Source organism: Opisthocomus hoazin, chromosome 6 (genome assembly GCF_030867145.1).
Source record: "Opisthocomus hoazin isolate bOpiHoa1 chromosome 6, bOpiHoa1.hap1, whole genome shotgun sequence".
Taxonomy (NCBI): domain Eukaryota; kingdom Metazoa; phylum Chordata; class Aves; order Opisthocomiformes; family Opisthocomidae; genus Opisthocomus; species Opisthocomus hoazin.
The window spans coordinates 20,677,216-20,695,960 of NC_134419.1; the positions used below are offsets into that span (position 1 = coordinate 20,677,216).

Genomic DNA, 18,745 nt, shown 5'->3' on the forward strand with positions numbered 1-18,745 from the left:
CCATTAGTATTGTGTGCTTTGTGTCGTCGCTTTCATGGATTTTTTTGTTTCATGTTTACAGTAATCTCAGTAAGGGAAACGAGTCCTTCAGCCGTCACAAATGTGAGCGTGTAGGAAAGAAAGCATGGATGTAAGAAAGCTGATTAGCTCTGAAGCCCCCAAAAGTATAGGATGGGCTGTAGGTAAGAACTAGTAACATCATATTATTAACAAACTTGTTTTTCGTTTGACGACTGAGAAGAATATAGGAAATACAATTGCACAGAGATTAGTCTCCCACAGAAGTGAGCTTCCTTTGAGGCATTATTTTGGTTAAAAACTTGAAAATTTCAAATCTTGACTTTTTTTGTTAGAGAATCTGTGATACCATTAGTAAAACTTTAAGGAACGTCTTCTCTCTCTGCTCACATCCAGCACGTCCTGGATTTTTTAAGTGTAATTGAACAAAAAAAAAAAAAAGGGGAGAAAGAGAGAGAGAAAAGGTGTTGCTTAGCAACAGCCTCATTCAAATGATCAGAAATTGGTATACTTGCTGGAATTTGGGCGACATCTCAGGGAGCTTGCCAGGTACATGGGCTAAGGAGAGGAGCCGATGTCCAAAATGGAGAAGGAAACCTCTACTGTGATCAGTTTAAGCGTGTACACTTGATCCAACTTGGTTTGAAATACACTTCTAGTTGCCTAGGTTAAGCACATTGGGGCTTTGTTGTATGCCCTTGATCGTCTTTTCAGTAATGGAGGACTTGTTTTGTGGCAAGTAAATGTGGATAGTTTCTTTGTAATGATTTTAAGTATGTTTATTTTCCTTTGGATTTAGGTATGCTTATCTTCCTTCTCCTTAGCCTGGTTTACTTGACAAGCAAGCTTGTCCTGAAGACAGCACCTTCCCTTTGGTAGAGTGGGAGGATCCGCTGGGTGACGTGTTTGCAGCACCAACTTCAGCCTAATGTTTTCTTCCCCAAAATCCCCTTTGAGAGGCCAGCTCAGTGCAGAAAAAGAGCAAAACCTTAAAGTGTGTGTATGTGTCTGTATGGGTGGAGGAGTGTGTGGAAAGGAGTGGAGGAGAGGAGGGCTTGAGGGTGATTATTCCCAAGTGCAATCCTGCGCATGCCATATTGTCTTTCTCCTAGAAGAGGCAGCCCTTGTGCTGGAGGCCTGGGAGAGCGACCTTGTTGCTGGGTAGGATGTCCACAAAGCACAGTGGAAGGCTGTCTCATGGTGCTTTGGCCACGAGCTACAGCCTTAGGTATTTTTTTGTCTCCGTATAATCCTGTCACTGCTTTGTGCACTGTTAGGTTGACCACCTCACTTTTGGGCTGCCTTGTGAATGTGACTTAGATTGCTTTGGTATTGTTTTTTTTTTAACGTGTTAGGGTTTCCTTCCATGGTGTATGAGGAAGGAAAGAGAAGTGACTCAGTAGTTCTGCTCCATGTACTCTGGATTTATTGTTCAGCAGCCTGGGGAGCGATCTCCAGCCTCTGTATGTGCTTAGGTCAGGCAGGATGAAAAAAAATCTGGGACTGGCACTCCACATACCTGGACTTCAGGAAAGGCACCTGTGAGATTGTGGATTGTCCTGGTGACATGGGCTAGTTAAGCTTCTTCTGGTTTCCCCAGTACTACTAGGTATTTCTTTAATATCAATGTAGATGGTATTTGTATGACTGGTTGTCCCTCTATCTGGAACCCAATGGGTGGATTTCTGTGTGCTGCAAGAGCTGGAACATTTTGCCTCTTTGTGGCAGCATCGCCTTAAGTATATACAGTCTTTTGTATGACACAAGGAAGGAACTGCAAGCGGCTGAATGAACCACCACCTCTATTTTGAAACGGACTGTTGCTTTATTCTTGCCAGTCTTGTTGCTTTTGGCAATGGCTGCCTTTCCAACACAGCTCTAAGTCAGAAGACATGCAGAGGAAAAATTAGTAATTGTTCCCTCACACATCATGAGGGAAGAGCTCTGAGAGAGGAAAAGTGGCGAGGGCTCACAGGCACGAAGAAGGAAAATTAAAACTCTGTTAAAATTATGCAGCTCGTTCCCTTTGTAGGGTGAAAATCCCATCCCTGTGTGGATTGACTTGCCAATTCATTTGTAGAAACAATTATAAAACGCAAATATTTGTGAATCACTGTATATGTTGTAATCTTATTTCCAAAACAAACATTGCTTCGTACAGTGGCTCCTAAGCGCTGTGAGTCAAGAGATTTTCCAGTATTTATCCCATTTCAAGCAACAAGCTGTGGGGAATAAAAGCTGCTAGTCAGATCGAGGGGTGGTGCAGGGGCTCCTGGAGCATCATGTGCTCCTGGCAAGTTGTTGTCTCCATTCAACAAGTGTTTGTAAAAATACTCAAATTAGAGTTAAAGTTGGGTTTTTTTGGTATTTAGTTGTTATTTAGGCACATGTAGCCAAGCAGGTGGTACCATTCATTTTAGACGTGGCTTGTGAGCCCTGGTTGGGGGCTTTGGTGTGGCTTTTGCCCTGCAGTTGGGTGTGGGCAGCAGGGTGTGAGAGATGCAAGGTGCCTCTGCGGCACGCTGAGATAGCTTGGGACAGGAGGGTGGGAAGAAGACAGAGGTGACTGTGGAGGTCTGGGACTGCAGCTCCTGTGTGGCAAGCCCGTGGTGGGTACTCGGCCCAGGGCCGGGCCATGTTGGGACAGGGAAGGGAGAGGTTTGCATGCTCAGTGTTTTTAGGAAGGAATGAACTTTCAGGCAGGGTGGGCTGGATCCCCGCTACGTGGGTGTTCATGCCAGGGATGGCCCACGTGAGATGGGGCCCAGCGTGGAGGCAAGTCCCTGTGCCTCCACCACTGCCCCTCGCACCCCTCCCAGCACAACGGGCAGCTGCGGGCACTGAGCGGGGGCTCTCCCTGCAGCTGGCTGGCTGGGAAAGCCTGGTGAGGAAAAAATCACTGATTTTTGAGAGCAACCAACTTGTGATCCAATATATTTGCAATTGGCAGGAAAAGTTGCTGCTGTGAAGTTATGCAGTGGGTATTGCTTTGTAGGATGAATTCTGGTGCCTTGTCTTGATTATATTTCTCCCTACAACAGAAAATATTGAGGCTTTTTAAAAGGGTAGCCTGACTGCAAGGAGCTGCATTATTTCTGAAGCAGTTGGTAGTGTGGTTGTGTACAAATACTAGTGGTTTGCATGTAGCCTCAGTATTTCTGGAACTGGGTTAGTTACGAAGATTAAGACCAGGCCTGATAGATAGGTACAATGTCCTTTATCAAAATACAACACGAGAATAAGAGAGGGTTAATCAAGGTATATGGAGGAAGCGGATTCTTTCATTGTGGAAAATATCTCAAGCATTAGTCACCAACTTCCTTTCGCTGGATAGATGCAAACATGACAAAGGAGATTATTTCCTTCCAAATTATGATGCACAGTGGTTTCTAAAAGGAAAATTCATCCCTCTGCAGAAGGCTACCACAGTAGGTGCTTGGCCTCTGAGCTGAAGTTTATGATGCAATTCTTAATTTGTCTCTATTTATAATTGTCCTGGGTTTGGCCAGAACAGGGTTAATTTTCACTGGAATCCAGGAAGGGGCACAGCCGGGGGGTGGGGGCTGACCCCACCTGGCCAAACAGAGCCCGGTATTCCATACCACGTGACGTCACGCGGGGTTCCGGTGGGGGGGGCGGCGCGGCGGGAAGGCACTCGCGGCTTGGGGGGGCGCAGCGTCGGTCCTGTTTCGGGAGAGCGGCTATCTGTACGGTTCGTTGTTGTGTTTTCTCCTTATTTGTATCGTTGTTGTTCCTGTTTTCCCTCTGTTTGCTGTTCTGTTAAACTGCCCTTATCCCGACCCACCAGTTTCTGCCTCTTTCTTTTCATTCTCCTCCGCACGCCGGCGGGGGGAGGGGCGGCCGCGTGGCGCTTTTGTTGCCGGCGGCAGCCGAAACCGAAACATTTAATTGGCGCCCAACGTGGGGCGGGGATAACAGCAGGGCTGAGCAGCGGGTGTTAAAACTGCTTTCATAGATTTTGTTAAAATTTACCATACGCATTTACTGTGTTAGTTAAAGTAGCCGGTAAAAATGTTTCTGACTTTGATCAAATATCTGTGCTACGTAAATCCTTACTTGCTGTATGTGTTTGCCGCCGTGCTGTTTGTTACCTCGGGAAAAAAGATCAGGATGATGATTTTGCTGTACTGTACGATATCGACTTATGACATGATAACGTCAATGTGCATGAAATTAGGCTTGTATTTGCTTGCGGCACTGCAGTCATTTCCGTACCTCGGATCCTATGTCTTAGAATTTGTGAATAATCAAACCCAGCCTGTGGGGAAAACCGAAGGGGATACCTCCCTCCACTCTTTTGCCCCTCCCCTCTCTCCCTCAGGCTGGTCCTAACGGCTTTTGAGAATTTCGAGTACCTGTGGGATGCTCAGGGCAGCACTCTCCTTTTGTTCTGCCTCCTGAATGGGTTTCAGCTTTTGTTTAGGGTTAAGCAAGTCGTTAAGAACATCGTGCAGAGACCTGCCCCGGGGCTGGATAGCTGTGAGTGGCTGGGTGTGTGGGACAGCATGGGCAAGTACCTAGGGCAGTGGGCACCACCGGTGTTTTTTAAACTCACCCCTGAACAAATACAGAATCCAGACAGTCTAGTAAAATATCTGCAAAAAGTGTGCTGCCACCCTGGGAACTCCAGAGAGACAAATCACTGCAACATGCTGGGGTCTGGCCCACGCCTACCGAGCTGCCCTGTTCAACACTGTTCAGTGCCCTAAAGGGGAAAAAGGGGGAAACGAAGCGGCAGGCGCTGCAACTGGTGCAGCCGCCCCAGCCGGCCCTGCAGCCTCTCCAGCCCAGCAGGCAGTCACAGCCCCCCCGACCGGCACCACGGCTGCTGCAGCCACAGCTGCACGGTCTGCCTCGGTTTCCCCAGCGGGCACAGCAGCTGCTCCAGCCCCAGCTCCAGCCACAGGCACAGTGACTGAGCCCAATGACCAACCTGTGCCGGTAAGCAGTCGCCCCTGTAAAACTAAAGAAAGACGCAAAGAGAGCAGATCGCTCCGGGAGGGGTGATGATGAGCCAAGGTCATCACGGGAGATAGAGACAGAGATCATCACCCGGTCCCTGTCCCTGGGCGAGCTGCGAGACATGCGGAAAGATTTCAGCCGCCACCCAGGCGAGCACATTGTCACCTGGCTGCTGCGGTGCTGGGATAACGGGGCCAGCAGCTTGGAATTAGAGGGCAAGGAAGCCAAGCAGCTGGGATCCCTGGCCAGGGATGGGGGCATTGACAAGGCCATTGGGAAAAAGGAACAAGTCCTCAGCCTCTGGAGGAGACTTCTCTCAGGGGTGAGGGAGAGGTACCCCTTCAGTGACGATTTTGTATGTCATCCTGGCAAGTGGACCAATATGGAAAAGGGTATTCAGTACTTGAGGGAATTAGCTGTGCGGGAGCTGGTTTATAATGAACCAGATGACGACCAGTTACCCACAGACCCAGATGAAGTCCAGTGCACAGCATCTATGTGGAGGAAGTTTGTGCAGAGCGCACCCTCCTCATATGCCAACTCACTGGCAGTTGTAAACTGGAAGGGTAAGGAGGCACCAACAGTGGATGAGGTGGCTGTCAGACTCCGGCAATATGAGGAAAGTCTCTCTTCCTCCCTTGTCTCAGCTGTGGAGAAACTGGCCCGGGAGGTGCGGCAAATCAAAGAGAACATGTCCTACTCCCCACCTGTACGGGCCAGTGTCTCAGCTATTAGGGGCAAGCGTTTCTCTGCTCAGGAGAGGGAATACAGAGGCTATACACCCCGGGGCACCCTGTGGTTCTACCTGCGTGACCACGGAGAGGACATGAGGAAGTGGGATGGAAAACCCACCTCAAGTCTAGAGGCACGAGTGCGTGAGTTGCGAGGTAAAACAATCACAAAAGGGGATTCTGTTAGGAAAAATGCCGCTCCAGTTTCCAGAAGCCAGCTCTCCAGACAAGGTAGACAGTTTGACCTTGATTCCGATCCTCTGGAGGGGACCTCCAAGTCATTCTTACAGCAAGTGAGCAGCAAATTCTCTGATGAGGATTAGAGGGGCCCTGCCTCCAGCCAGGTGGAGGAAAGGGACAACCGTGTTTATTGGACGGTGTGGATTCGGTGGCCTGGCACGTCAGATCCACAAGAGTATAAAGCTCTAGTGGACACTGGTGCACAGTGTACTTTAATGCCATCAGAGTTCAAAGGGTCAGAGTCCATTTGCATTTTGGGAGTGACGGGGGGGTCCCAAGAGCTGAGTGTACTGGAGGCTGAAGTGAGCCTCACTGGGCAGGAGTGGCAGAAGCACCCCATTGTAACTGGCCCTGAGGCTCCGTGCATCCTTGGGATAGACTATCTCAGGAGAGGCTATTTCAAGGACCCAAAGGGGTATCGGTGGGCTTTTGGCATAGCTGCTGTGGAGACGGAAGAAATTAAACAGCTGTCCATTTTGCCTGGTCTCTCAGAGGATCCTTCCGTTGTGGGGTTGCTGAGGGTTGAAGAACAACAGGTGCCAATCGCGACCACAACGGTGCACCGGCGACAGTATCGTACCAACCAAGACTCCCTTCTCCCCATTCATCAGCTGATCTGCCAGCTGGAGAGTCAAGGAGTGATCAGCAAAACTCGCTCACCCTTTAATAGTCCCATATGGCCAGTGAGAAAGTCTACTGGAGAGTGGAGACTGACAATAGACTACCGTGGCCTGGATGAAGTCACACCACCGCTGAGTGCTGCCGTGCCAGACATGCTAGAACTTCAATATCAGCTGGAGTCAAAGGCAGCCAAGTGGTACGCTACAATTGACATTGCTAATGCATTCTTCATCCCTTTGGCAGCGGAGTGCAGGCCACAGTTTGCTTTCACCTGGAGGGGCATCCAGTACACCTGGAATCGACTGCCCCAGGGGTGGAAACACAGTCCCACCATTTGCCATGGACTAATCCAGACTGCACTGGAAAAGGGTGAAGCCCCAGAACATCTGCAGTACATCGATGACATCATTATATGGGGCAACACAGCGGAGGAGGTTTTTGAGAAAGGGGAGAAAATAGTTCAGATCCTTCTGAAAGCCGGTTTTGCCATTAAGCGAAGTAAAGTCAAGGGACCTGCGCAAGAGATCCAGTTTTTGGGAATAAAATGGCAGGATGGGCGCCGTCAAATCCCAATGGATGTCATCAACAAAATAGCAGCTATGTCTCCACCAACCAGCAAAAAGGAAGCACAGGCCTTCCTGGGTGTTGTGGGTTTTTGGAGGATGCACATCCCAAATTACAGCCAGATTGTAAGTCCTCTGTACCACGTGACCCGGAAGAAGAATGATTTTGAATGGGGCCCTGAGCAACGACAGGCATTTGAACAAATTAAACAGGAGATAGTTCATGCCGTAGCCCTTGGTCCAGTCCGGTCAGGGCAAGATGTTAAAAACATGCTCTACACCGCAGCCGGGGAGAATGGCCCAACCTGGAGTCTCTGGCAGAAAGCACCAGGGGAGACTCGAGGTCGACCCCTGGGGTTCTGGAGCCGGGGATACAAAGGATCCGAGGCCCGCTATACTCCCACTGAAAAAGAGATTCTGGCAGCATATGAAGGCGTTCGAGCTGCTTCAGAAGTGGTCGGCACTGAAGCACAGCTCCTCCTAGCTCCACGATTGCCGGTCCTGGGCTGGATGTTCAAAGAGAGGGTCCCCTCTACGCATCATGCCACCGATGCTACGTGGAGTAAGTGGGTCGCTCTGATCACCCAGCGGGCCCGAATGGGAAACCCCAGTCGCCCAGGAATTCTGGAGGTAATCATGGACTGGCCAGAAGGCAAAGATTTTGGAGCATCGCCAGAGGAGGAGGTGACACGTGCTGAAGAGGCCCCACTGTATAACCAGCTGCCAGAAGATAAGAAACAGTATGCCCTGTTCACGGATGGGTCCTGTCGCATTGTGGGGAAGCAGCGGAGGTGGAAGGCTGCTGTATGGAGCCCTACACGACAAGTCGCAGAAACTGCCGAGGGAGAAGGTGAGTCCAGCCAGTTTGCAGAGGTGAAAGCCATCCAGCTGGCTTTAGACATTGCCAGTCGAGAGAAGTGGCCAGTGCTCTATCTTTACACCGACTCTTGGATGGTGGCCAATGCCTTGTGGGGGTGGCTGCAGCAATGGAAGAAGAACAACTGGCAACGCAGAGGTAAACCTATCTGGGCTGCCCCATTGTGGCAAGATATTGCTGCCCGGCTGGAGCAGTTGGCTGTAAAAGTCCGTCACGTGGACGCCCACGTCCCTAAGAGTCGGGCCACTGAGGAACATCAAAACAACCACCAGGTAGATCAGGCTGCTAAGATTGAAGTGGCTCAGGTGGATCTGGACTGGCAACATAAGGGTGAACTCTTTATAGCTCGGTGGGCCCATGACACCTCGGGCCACCAAGGAAGAGACGCGACATACAGATGGGCTCGTGACCGAGGGGTGGACTTGACCATGGACACTATCGCACAAGTTATCCATGAATGTGAGACATGCGCTGCAATCAAGCAAGCCAAGCGGGTAAAGCCTCAGTGGTATGGAGGACGATGGCTAAAATATAAATATGGGGAGGCTTGGCAGATTGACTACATCACACTGCCACAAACCCGCCAAGGCAAGCGCTACGTGCTCACAATGGTGGAGGCCACCACCGGATGGCTGGAAACCTACCCTGTGCCCCATGCCACCGCCCGGAATACCATCCTGGGCCTGGAAAAACAAGTCCTGTGGCGGCATGGCACTCCCGAAAGAATCGAGTCAGACAACGGGACTCACTTTCGCAACAGCCTCATAGACACCTGGGCCAAAGAACACGGTATTGAGTGGGTGTATCACATCCCCTACCATGCACCAGCCTCGGGAAAGATCGAACGTTACAATGGGCTGCTAAAAACCACTTTGAGGGCAATGGGGGGTGGGACTTTCAAAAATTGGGATACCCATTTAGCAAAGGCCACCTGGTTGGTTAACACCAGAGGGTCCACCAACCGGGCTGGTCCTGCCCAGTCAAAACCTCAGCGCCCAGTAGAAGGGGATAAAGTCCCTGTAGTGCACATGCGGAACATGTTAGGGAAGACAGTTTGGGTTAGTCCTGCCTCGGGCAAAGGCAAGCCCGTCCGCGGGATTGCCTTTGCTCAAGGACCTGGGTGTACCTGGTGGGTAATGCGGAAGGATGGGGAAGTCCGATGTGTACCTCATGGGGATTTAATTTTGGGTGAGAATAGTCCATAAATAAATTGTATAAAGTTGATTGTTAAATAACCCTGTCACTGTCTGTTATCACTGTTATAATTGTTATATTTTGTACCAGTAGTAGCATAGTAAGAATTCTCCAGATTAAAGAAGGACGGACTTTTTCGATGAAAACCTAGCAGAGCACAGCGATGATGGAACTGGACCTGGTTTTCAACAACTGGCATCCAGCAACTTCATCAAGATCAACATCTCCTGCAGACTGTGGGCATGGGCCGCACCAGATACATCAGCCGTGAGCTCCGGATGCAGCAAGTGACCGCCCATCACCACACATCACCTCCCCTGCCACGGAAGACCATAACGACAGATGGAGCCTGAAGTCATGGATTAAATGAACTCAACGGACACTTTAGAGTGATGACCCATAGACTAAAGGAATGATATCTGGAGACAGGAGAAGTGGTGGTGATCAACTGGACAATGGGGGACCTGGGCATGACGTAGATCGTATGGAATAAGGGGTGGATAATGTCCTGGGTTGGCCAGAACAGGGTTAATTTTCACTGGAATCCAGGAAGGGGCACAGCCGGGGGGTGGGGGCTGACCCCACCTGGCCAAACAGAGCCCGGTATTCCATACCACGTGACGTCACGCGGGGTTCCGGTGGGGGGGGCGGCGCGGCGGGAAGGCACTCGCGGCTTGGGGGGGCGCAGCGTCGGTCCTGTTTCGGGAGAGCGGCTATCTGTACGGTTCGTTGTTGTGTTTTCTCCTTATTTGTATCGTTGTTGTTCCTGTTTTCCCTCTGTTTGCTGTTCTGTTAAACTGCCCTTATCCCGACCCACCGGTTTCTGCCTCTTTCTTTTCATTCTCCTCCGCACGCCGGCGGGGGGAGGGGCGGCCGCGTGGCGCTTTTGTTGCCGGCGGCAGCCGAAACCGAAACAATAATTAAGCTCATCACATAGAGTTTGAATAAATCAGGGTATAAATGCATTATCAGAATGAAATTGTATCATATGCATGTGCCTCTAATACTAATATGTTATAGATGTCTGCTCTGTACAGGTACATGACACAATGTGTTTGTTAAAATCTAGCAATTGTATATTCCTATAATGGCAGGTCTTTTCTCAACTGCTGGTGAGCCTGGGGGTATGCAACATCCATTCATCATTGCACACTGATGAAACACTGATAAAAATGAAAATGTTGCAAAGAAATGTGGACCTACAGTAATATAGGAATCTACAATTTCAGGGGCTAATACACTTCTGTATCTCATAAATTGGCTTATGCCTTTGCTTATTTTCAAAACGCTACTCTGTAAAAAGCAAGGACTATGTAGTCTTTGCAAGACTATGTAGTCACTGTATGCATAGGAAGGCAGAGTGAATACAGATAGCAACAAAAATAAAAAGCAATGCAAATTGAATGTAATATTATGTATTTAAGATGGAAGGAAGTAATTTGAAGAAAAAACCCCTTGTTTGATAATACACCTAGTCAGCCTGTACCCAATGCTTTGCAATAGTCTTGAAAATGGTTTTTATTTAATTAGAAGATCATAGGAGTGAAAATCAGGAAAGTCTGGTAATGTGTTTGGCGGAAGAGGTTTAGATCTCTTCCCTCTGTAATCCCGAGGGTACTCGTGTTCAGATCGAGCGCTCGGAGACAGAGTAACAGAGACTGAAAACTCCTCACTTTCTTTAAAAGCTCAGAAAATGCTGTGGCACGGGCTGGGTGGAGGACAGCTCGGCTGTTCCCGTTTGGAATCGCTGTGCGGATGAAGCGCGACTCAAAGCAGGCCATTGCGCGTCGCCTCTTGTCGCAAGAGGCTCTGCGGCTCTGCACGCCCAGTGCTCTGCGGGCCAGGGGCTGCCAGCCCCGCTGCTGTGCCTGCACGGCTCTGGGCCTCCCTGGCTCCTCAGGCTGGTTTTGACTGCTCTCATTAATGGCTCGAGAAGTCAGACTGCTTAAAGGGATAAACAAAAGTTTGGATTATAAAATCTAGCCATTGTCAGAAAAGATGAAAAGGGGCAATAAAATGTTGAAAGTCAGAGCTTTTCAAACCTGTTTTTTTTTTTTTTCTTGTGGAAAGTGATAAAGACTTAATTTTAGTTTTGGAAAAAAATGGTGAAAACCTGCTTGACAAAATAAAATCTTTACTGAAATATCATGAAAAGGACTGCAAAGGCATTCTTTATTGGATTTTATTTCTAACATTTCAGCTTTTGGGAAAAGGACTAAACACAATAAAGTTGTTGCTTTTTTGAGTAGTCTTATAGTAAATAAGTAAACAGAAGAAAGCAACTATCTTCCATATTGCATTCATTGTTGCATTTCTTGGACTACAGGAAATGCAACAAGAAGTTTGATCATGAGTTATAGGAAGGAATAATCCACATGGAAAACAGAATGTGCATGTTCTTTCTGAAACATGATGGCTGTTACTGTGTGCCAAGAATGTGATTTATTGTGAATTACTGAAGTATCCCTTTGCTTTTATCAGGTCTGACAACTTCACAGGTGTGGGTACAAAGACAGCCCTAAAAACGGTCGGTTATGTAATACAGAAAATGGAACGATTTCTGTGACACAGGCCAAAATCTTTTTCTTCAGCTGTCATGTGGTGTCTCTTTTTTTTTTTTTTTTCCTTAAGCCAGACTGCTGAATGATGAGAGCTGGGTTTGTGCTTCATTTTCTCTCACAGGATCAGGGAAGCACAATGCATTTTATTTCATGTTATTAGCCGGGCTATCGCTGGGTTGCTTCGTGATTGCAGGTCTTTTCCTCTTGCCTCATTGTTTTCTGTCATAATGGAAAAAGCACAGTGGTGATGAAGGAAGCAACCAGCCATCAGGATGGGATGTAAAGGCAGTAAATTACGGTAGGGCAAGAGGGTCTGTAAAGATCTCTTGCTTCCCTTTGCAGATATCTCTGTTATTCTACTGGTCCTAGGAGGTGATATGAGAAGGGAGTAAAATTTTAAATAGAAAGGACTGTTGGCACATTATTGCACATGCATGCATGAGTGAGAATATTCCTCTCTTCACAGCAATATCTGGTGCCATATATCATTCTGTCCTGCCAGCTCTTACGTACCTATACAGGAGTACTGGAGTACGGCAGCCGAACCTGCTGCAGGGAATGAAGATTTCTAAGAAGTGCTGTGGTGGTCCATACGCTGTCAAAGGTATAGCTTGGAGTAAGCTTTGTTTGAAAATGCATATTCCTAGCAAAAAATCTGGAAAGTCTTAAAATCAGAGGTGTCAATGAATGAAATGGGAGATTCAGCTCCTTTGTACGTGTGAGATGTCAGGACACTGCACAGCTGGAACCAGAAGCAGGTGAAGTCCTTCTATCAGTATTTGCTCTCATTACTCCACAATTGGCAATGTTTTGTAATGACTGCTAGGCTTGTATTCTGCATTCAAAATTGGAACGGCAAAAATACAGCTTGTCCAATCCTACATATGCATAAGGCTGCTGATGTACAAAAAGTGCCTGAATATTGCTTGTGTTCAGGATGGCACCTAAGCAAGTGCTTATTTTGAACTTTTCCATGATTGCTTTCCTAAACAGAGATGCTTCCCTGAAACGGTCCAAGGCAGTGTAGAACTGGTCACAAAGACAACTATACAATGGTTTGTTCTTTATTTTTTTTTTTAATTTAAAATACTTTATGTGGGTAAAACTTTTCCACATTTCCTGATTAAAACAGCCAATATGTATCTTTTCAGGACTTAGACTTCCTGAGTATGTCACCGTTTTAAAAGCTAGGTTTTACATGACCTTGCAGATGGGAATAATAGACTCAAAATTACCATGTTGTACAGCTGCAATTAAATAATAGTACCTGGCCTGTGATGTTATCTCTCCAGAGGTGGGCATTAGTGGGTCAGGGTGGAAGAGGAATCCTAACCAATTGTAGAGAAATACAAATATTCTGGTCCAGAGGAATGCGTCCGTAAACAAATATTTCCTAATTGAGTTCATATAACAATTGGTTCTGAACTGGTGAAGGGTAAAATTGAGCCTTTATGCTTAGTTTTCCTGGGAGTAATTGTCACAGCAGCTATGAACTGAAATGAAGTATTGGTAACTATACAGTTTGTAAAACCCCTCACTGGGATAAAACACCTATTGTTTACATGGGAGTGTAATTATGCTGTATGTACCTGGATGTATTGGCCTGTAGCACCATCAGTAAGAGGTGATGGTGTCTTGACTTTTGGGAAGTTGGCAACCTTCAGGGACAAAATACAGGGATGGAAAAGTCTTAGCATAGACTTTGGTGACAACCCATTGATGCAAGGCAAGCGAGTGGAAGGTCAATCCTTCTGAGTGGGCTTAAAAAAATAACGCTCAAGGACAATACCAAAAAGTAGTACTGCTGTGCTGTGTTTAATGTGACAATTGAAAGATACATGGTTTGATGATTGAGCATCCATGAACCATCAGATGAAGAAGGAAAGAATTGATCCAGAACAGCAAAACATGATGAGCCGTGGTACAATAGAAACAAGAACCAGTTTTAAACCAGCACCAAAAAAAGCAAGAACTGCCCTTCCAAAAACATATTATTGAAACTGTTTGCTGCAGCACAGCATATAGTTTTCCAGCATTGTGTAAGCTTTTAAAGGACAATAGAGTACTCTGGATCATAGGCCAAACTAATTTTTTTTGTATCCTCCGGTGCTAACTTCTTCTATGCTTGACTTTTGTAACTCCTGGAAGTAGCTGCTCAAGTTGATCTTTTGTCCTCTGAGTTGCTGAAATGGATAGCCTAGCCGACCAAAATATTATTTAATTATTCCCTAGATTTTCCATTAATTCCCTAAAGAATACTGGAAGAAACTTTCATATTATCTCTGTATTTCTCTGTACTCAGCAGACTTTAGTAAAGAACTGGCTGTTCCAACCGACCCCCACGCTAATCACTCTGTGTATGGACGTGCAGCCTTTAGGTAGATTTTTAATTTTTGGATTTTATACCTTTCCTGCACTGGCTAGAGCATCTTCTGAGGGAGGTTATGGATTTTCTTCTTGTTAAATCAGTCCATAGCCTGCATATCTCTGTGTATCCTAATTGTCACTAATATCTGAACAGCGGTCCTGTTCTAAAATGATATGCTGTATTTAATTTCACCGCCTTCTTTTAAATAGTAAGGGCTCTATTTGCACAGAATGTGGAAACTTGGAGTCAATTATTTAAGAGGTTGAGACTGGGCTGAAGAAGGAAGTAGGACACTGGTATTTTAGGAGCCAAACCGTGATTTGGACCTTATGGTGGAAGTGCCTTCTTATCTGTAAGGAGACCATGACTCCTACAGAGGATTGAGTGGTATCCCTCAGATTTGCAACAACAGATTTATGGTTGCCAGACGACAACATGTTAGGCTGCCAGAAGAGAAAATAAGAAATATGTCTGAAAAAATAGTGACTGAGCATGCCTTAAAAAATGAACCATGCTAAAGAGATGTAAGCCCCATTTAAGTATGGGTATCTTCTGAAAAGCAGGTGTCATCTTCTAACAGCTTTCTAAGAGAACACCAGAACATAATAACCATTCAATGTTATTATATACTGCGCTTATGTCCTCAAATTTTATTTTCAATTTTTTTTTGAATGAAGCAAAATCTGTCCGTCATCTACCAGTGGGCTATTTTGTCAGGGGCTTGGAGGAGGGTTGCTCCCCATGCCAGGGCACACTAGTGCAATTCTTTTGCAACCAATGCTTTTAGAAATAGCCAAAGATTTGAGTCTTAATTTTGTAGGTGCCATTTCAGTCACATTTGTGCTTTTCCTACTGTCGTTTAGTGGCTCTTTTCTGCCAGTTGTTAAGCACTTCATATATGCGGTTATAGATGGAAGGATTGTGATGTTTGAGCTCTCTATATATTCTTCTTTGTTTATGGTCAACGATAAATGCATTCTTGGATTGAAAAAGGAATAAGAAAGGAGAGAGGGTGGGCCAGTGAGAAGCGAGGAAATAGGAAAGACCACTATCTTGTAACACTAGAGCCTCTTTTGCTTCCAAATGGAAATCTGTTTCCTAATGCAGTGAGCACTGGGTTTTCCCCGTTTGAGTGAGCTCCCTGCCTTGCTGTGCGCCTAGACCGTGCCCTCCACGGTGCAGGCTGTGGGGGCTGGCGGATGGTGGGGGTGGCTCTGTCACACCAGCCCCTGGCGAGGAGCCTGAGGCCAGCCCCGCTCGCCTCCGCTTCTGAGGTCTTTACTGTGGCGCCTGGCGTTCTCCCTGGTGTTTCTGCTTAAACATGCTCAGCCAGGCAATAAAACTGGGGTAGTAAGTGGAGCGTTTGTGATGGATGTTGCATGCATGAAATGTTTCCTTGTGGGGTGGGAGCCCATGTGTCTGCAAGAACAGCACTTCGAAGAAGCAGAGAAAACTTGTACTGGTATTTCTATCTCAGTGTAAGTTGTGTCGTAAGTAGAACTCAAAAGAAATTTTTAATGGCCTTACACTAAGAAAGAAGACTAACAGATATAAACTGCCCGCACAGCTGTAAATCTTCTTGTTTTTCTGACCAGCACCACCCATGTACTGTAATGTCTGGCAGATCCAATCTTTTCACTTAGCTGACCAATAGAAATACGTGTCACCATAAGCCATTTAGACTGAAAAGAAAAAAAAAATTCACCACCCTTTTAAACTAAAATCATTAGAAATCATCAAATGTTAAGAATTATGTATAGCCTCAAGCAAGTCTCATTGCTTGATCAGACTCAGTGAAGAGTGGCTGGGACAGTTTGCCCGGGCCAGAAACCAAAAACTATGCTGTAAGTGTCCAGAGTGTCTGTCTCCAGCAAAAGGAGGACATAATTCTGAAGGCATAGAGTTTTGCTACCTCCAGAAATACTTATGCTTATTCTGAGGGTGTGAATTAAGAAAGTAGAAAAGTAGGCGTTATCCTTTTTTTTTTTTCTTTCCCCTCTCCTAAAGGATGAAGAGGCTGTTTGAAGAAGCGGAGGCTTTAGGTGTGACAGTACAGTCAGTTGCGCTAGGAATACTGAGGATTGATTTTATAAAAGTTAATTCTTCTTCGTTTCAAGGACTGAAGGTTGTGTACAAGGGCACAAGAATATATTGACTGCTGGGAATGAATGCAGGGTTTAAGGAGTCTGAGGTGCTTTGTGACACATGTCATTTCTGGAGAAATGAGCCATCCAGAGAAACAGTTTGCGCTGATGTGCCAAGGATCTTTATGTATTGGCAACAGTGATAGAGTAAGAGTGCAGCAAAAGCTAAGCATTGCAAAAGACTTGCATTTTCATGAGGGACATAAGCAAAAGACAGTCAACGCTGTCTGAAACACAGACCATAGAAACTGCTAATCTAGTGAGTCTAGGAAGCATGCTTGGGCAGGTATTATAACTCAGGTCCACCAATAACCAAGTCAAGAACAATTACAACCCACTCAGTGACATAAATGACCAAAGAGGAAGCTTAGGAAGATACAGAAGGCTGTTAGTTGTTCTCCTTTTTCTTTTTTTTTTCTGTTTTCTAACTAGCAGTTTACTATCAAGAGACGTTTTCCTCTAGAAAGATTAGCATTTTGGCTGCCTGAGGCCCTGTCTCTTAGAAGGGGTCTATTGAAACCAATCTTTTTAGTTCTGTTCTCCACAGATTTGGGAACCATGTCTGCCTAATGGTGACTTGGGTTGCCTCCTCCTTAGGGTTGTGAATCTTCCCTATCTCCTCAACACTTTAAACATTTAAGGAGAAAGTGATTTTTTGCTAGTCTCTACCTGCTCTGCAAGCAGTTATCTTTGACATGCTTAGACTGTCTTTGATCTCGTGTCCTGGAACCGGTCTGTCTTTCCTGTTCAGGAGTAGCACAACGTGTACTTAAGTTTAGCTTCAGACTGAAAGATGGCCAAAGGCTCTATTTCTTTGGGCAGATTTAAAATACCTGCTTGCAAAGGTAATTCTGCTGAAATTTCTTCTTCTGACTTACAGACATAAGTCTGGTATCCTTGCCTGCATTCTGGCAGGGTGGAGGGATGGACATGGATATGGTAGCAATGGATGTAATTTTTGCAGTTGTCTATTATTTTGTTGAGGGAAAGGTATGCATTCACTGAAGCAAAGAGAAGAACAAAGACAAAGAGAATACTGCAGGGGTTAAAGTAAAGCACAGGAAAAACATAAATGCAAAAAAACCCCACCCCAACCCCCAAATACCTAACATAAGAAAACCTCAAAGTTATGACTCTAGTTTTCAACACAGTTTTGCAGACCATTTCGTATGTGATGTTTGTAAGCTATCCAGTCTCTCTTCATTTCCACATGGACTGAATGCAGCAGTCATCATGATCAGTGTTTCTGAAGCTTTTAGTTGGACTTCCTTCCTTTGTGCCTCTGCTAGTGCAGCTTTTTGCATCTGACTTCTTAAACAATAGGGAATCTGGTCTCCTTTTATTTTTTCCTGTTGAGTAAAGGCATCTGTCTTTTTGAATCATGCCTTAACATACAACCTGCTAAAAGAAAAAAAAAAAAAAAGATGGGTGGGAGCATCTCCCCTGCTGTGATACATATGGAATAACGCTGGACATCATAACAGGGTACACAGCCCCTTCCATGCTGGTACTGTAGGACTAGTGGGATGTGGGAAATTTGGGAGCCACAACAGGTGAAAACCTGATATTAGAGGTTAAATCTCTAAACGTTTACTCTCCGTTCCATACTGCACTACAAAAAATTTACCTTCACTCAGGAAGCAAAACATGCATGCGAAGCTGGAATCTCAAAATTAATGTTTTTAGTGTTATTTTCATAAAACAGGAGCCAATAGTCCTTTTATTAAATATGCGCAGTGACTGTGCTTTTTTGTGTTTTGAAGAAAAACACATTACTTTTCTGAGTACAGAGGTAATCAAAATTCAGTCAAGTGGGATGACTCTCTGAGTTCTGACATCAAAGGGCAATATGTTTGATTGATATCAGTCAGATGGCAATATTGTCTGAAGAAATGCAGTCAGAAGACTTGCAATTTAAAGGCTGTAAAAAGTTAGGGGAGATGCGAGTGCAGTGTTCCATACTGATTTCCAGTGTACAAGACTGTGTATTAGAGAATTGGCAGTAACATGGCAATCTTGTCTCTCTGACACATGCATCGTTTGAAAGGATGGAGAGGAAGAAAATCAAGCTTCTACTTTTCAGGCAAGACAGTCAGTGGGGCATTAAGGATACAGTAGTAAATAATTCTTTTGTTGTTGTGTTCCTTGCTGCACGAGACAGGGGTTTGCATTGTACTTGAAATATATAGAGCACGTAGTATTACGGAACATTAATACGCAACAAACAACTTTTTCTTCTTTGTCATAGGTTTATTTGTAGTACAGTATTGATTCCACTGTCTGCATACAGAGAACAACAACTCTGTTACGCCTTTCTGACAAATTTCAAACATTAGCAGTATAGATACAGTTAGTTTTATTCTATTCCCCTGTCTTGTGTCTTTGTTTCTTAGTGTAAGTAATGGAGTGATGTCCTTTTACTGTAAATGGTTCCTTTGCTGAGTA

The 18,745-nt window shown here is 45.8% G+C and overlaps 1 long non-coding RNA gene across 2 annotated transcripts in view; it reads left to right on the plus strand.

The window, feature by feature from the left end:
- The window catches only part of LOC142361695 (uncharacterized), a 76,599-nt gene that overhangs the window by 7,598 nt on the left and 50,256 nt on the right, over positions 1-18,745 (plus strand). Inside the window, exon 1 of one of the 2 annotated variants that reach the window (XR_012764339.1) lies at positions 12,284-12,392. The exons of the other annotated variant lie outside the window; for it this stretch is intronic. This is a non-coding gene — a long non-coding RNA (uncharacterized LOC142361695). Of the gene's footprint in view, positions 1-12,283; positions 12,393-18,745 lie in introns of those variants that run through there. 2 annotated transcript variants of the gene reach the window in all.